At 40.9% G+C, this 3,339-nt stretch overlaps 1 pseudogene; it reads right to left on the bottom strand.

The window, feature by feature from the left end:
• Window positions 1–2,363: 2,363 nt before the first annotated feature.
• Window positions 2,364–2,966, bottom strand: LOC110316740 (annotated as a pseudogene).
• Window positions 2,967–3,339: the final 373 nt, after the last annotated feature.

The following is a 3,339-nucleotide window of genomic DNA, read 5'->3' as shown; positions in this document are numbered from 1 at the left end:
GTTCGGAATAGTCCCACAAACACAAATCTCAGAGTACTAAAATGCAATTTTGTCATACTTTTCTAAGATCACATTTTTCTTAAATCTCAAGCTACTAGCTAGTCAAAATCAGACACAGCATATGTCACTGACTCAGGGTGGAACAGATGCTAACTCACTCTCTGGGATAGCACTACCACATCCAGCAGCCAGGGTGTGTGACTGGGGAGGGGCGCAGACGTGTCTGTATGCATTGGATCTGCAAGTTCCCACAAACGGCAAGCTACGCAAACTACACAACAATATTATACTTCTTCACTCACTCTCAAATATAGGGCTTTAAGGTAAAACCCTTAAACCATATTCTGTGATTTCCCCTAAATATTTGTGTCAACTTTGAGAAGTCTTTTTTTTTTTTCCCCTCCCCTATAAGGCTTAGTCTAAAATTCTAAGAGGAGTCAAAGGCTCAACTCCTTCTTGCTCTCTGATGCTAATAAGACGCATCCTTCTTTCTCCTCTCAGTCCAGAAAGAAACAAACAAACAAAACCCAAAAAAACATTACTGATGTCCTCGACATAATCTAATAAAAACAAAAGCTTTCTGGCAGCCAGAGATCCAAGGTATTTACAACAAAAGAGGCACAAAGGAGACTTGTTTGAGACCTAACTAAACATTCAGAGGATAGGAGGGAGCGTACAGGGAGGGGGACTTCGAAGAAAGAAGATGCACTAGAGAATGTGTTCGGAATGCAAAAGTGTGCTGAAAATGTGATGCTGTATCTGGGTGTTAAAAAAATCCTGTGTCTCCTCAGAGAGCTTTTAACTAGGCTGTCATCAATGGAACTTTATTACGTTTTTTTAAAAAAAAATTATGTTTAATTATGTGTATGTATGTGGTTTGTGCACTCAATGCAGTTTGCTCACAGAAGCTGGCGGTGTCTGATTTCCTAGACTTAGGGTTACAGCTTATTGTTAGCCACCTGCTTTGGGTGCTGGGAATAAAATTCAGGTTTGCACCATAGCTTTATGGACTCCAGTCACTGGTTGGTCTTAGAGACTTCTAAGCTTAAATTCCAGATTCCTTTGCTGTCACCTGCATTTTGCAGTCACATATCACATAAAGGGAAAGTGCAAATACAGGAAATTCATACTCTCCTATCCCTATTATTTAAAGGGGTAGAGTAATATAATCTAACCTTACCTAGTTGTTATCCATATGGGTTGCAGGAGAAAACAGGCACGTATTAAAATTAACAAAACAAAATGTGACCATGGGCAACTGTAGTGATTCACATAATTAGCATGCACAAGTGCATGGGCAAATTTCTAAAAACTAATGACAACAATAAATTAAAATGTATCAATTGGTTATAAAATTATATGTAAATATGAAAGTCATTCCTTTTATCCATTCATTTGATAAAGCTTTAATTAAATACCAAATATAAGTCAATGTGTTAGAAATGAAAGAAAATCCAGAGATCTGCCCACTTACCCACAGATGTACACAGCAACATCCAGGTATATCACTGGTTAGGAACATTAATGTTTGCATCTTTGTTATCTCATCTTTAAAATCAGAAAGATATGAAGTGTATAGAATTCTGGCCATAAGCAGAACTCTATCACAATCACTGTATTTTCAAACATTCATCTATTTTTATTTTATATTCAGCTATTGTGCCTGCATGCATGTCTCTGAACAACACAATTTTGCAGAGCCTGAGGAGAGTAGACAAGGGCTGTAGTTTTCCCCTAAGTGGAGTTAATGCAGAAGGCTGTTAGCCTCCATATAGATGCTATGAATTTAACCAGGTCTCTAGAAGAGCAGCCAGTGATCTCCTCTGCTAAGCCAACTCTCTGGTCAGTAATCGCTGTATTTCACAGACACTCAACATGCCAGATCAAACTGAAAATGAGAGGGGAGGGAAAGAAAGTTTGGGAGAACAGGGTTGGATCCAGTAAAGGGTAGAGGAGACAGTGGAACAGGAAGAATGAAAAGGAAAATAATTACACTATTTTGTAATTTCCTTCAACAATCCAACCAGACACTTAGAACTGCCTCTTGACCGTGTGCCCAGCCAGACCTTGAAGAAATGTAGGGAAAGCCTAGACCCTGGCCAAAACTACCTCAGTGTTTACTGGAAAGCAGATCTTTATGAATGAACTCAGTTCTTCTATAAAACAGATTAAAATCTTTTAGACTTTTGTAAGCTATGAGAAAGGTCAATGGCACCAAATAATCATTAAGTATTTAGATAGTACACGAAATTATGAGAATCCTGGGTATCCACTCAAAAAAAAGAATTTAGATTTTTTTTTCTTGCTTTATGGGAAATGTATTGCAATTCTCCAACATCACAAGGCTTTTTCTTTATAGTATCTTACTCTGCAGCTTCTTTTGCTCCTTTTGCATGGTTGCCAAAAAGCCGGGCATTGGCACAGACCATGCAAAGATTGGCAAAAACCTTCAAGTTCTTCTCTTCTTCTGCGATGACTCTGGCCTTTTGCTTTTTGTACACATTCCGGATGGGCATCACAGGTCCTGTTAGCTGGGTGACCAATTTAAGATCTTCAGCAGAACTGTCTACCGTCTTCGGAGCAGATGGCATCATGGGGCTCGGAGCGGCACACCCTCAGGTGCTGAGGTTGGCCTGGAGTGATTCGGTGGATTTGTTTTGCCTCCTTGGATCCACAGAGATGCTGATGGTGAGAGACATTTTCTTGCGGATACCAGCCACCCTGAGTTCCTCCAGGCTGAAGCCCCTGCCTGCCGGGACCTTGGTGAGGTATCTAACTGTTGGGCACCTCACGCTGGGCCTGATGGGACCGGTTCTGGGACGAGGGGCAATGCAGCGCACTTTCGCCTGTGTCTATGGATCTTGCGTGCCTGCTGGTTGAACCAAGTGTCCAATCCACTCCATTGCGGCCAGCCAATCCTTGTGAAAGTGGGGCTTCAGGATCTTGCCATTACGGCTGGGCGCCATGGCTGTCTCCTGTACCAGAGAACTACCGAGCTTCCGGAAAGGCAAGATTTTAGATTTTTAGACAAACCTGTAGACTGATTTTAAATTTTTAAACAAAACTGTGGAATGATTTTTAATTATTCTTGAAACTCATGACTAATTATCACCATCTTTGGAAACTTTGTATATTTCTACTAGCATTTTTAAAAATGAGTATGTTCAGGCCTGGCAGCGCTGACACACTCTAATCCCAGCACTTGGGAGGAAGAGGCAGGCAGATTTCTGAGTTTGAGGCCGTCCTGGTCTACAGAGTGAGTTCCAGGATAGCCAGGGATACACAGAGAAACCTTGTCTTGAAGAAACAAACAAACAAAAAAGAATATGTTCATGAAAA

Source organism: Mus pahari, chromosome 2 (genome assembly GCF_900095145.1).
Source record: "Mus pahari chromosome 2, PAHARI_EIJ_v1.1, whole genome shotgun sequence".
In the NCBI taxonomy this organism is placed as follows: domain Eukaryota; kingdom Metazoa; phylum Chordata; class Mammalia; order Rodentia; family Muridae; genus Mus; species Mus pahari.
This window is presented reverse-complemented; position numbering and strand designations above follow the sequence as displayed.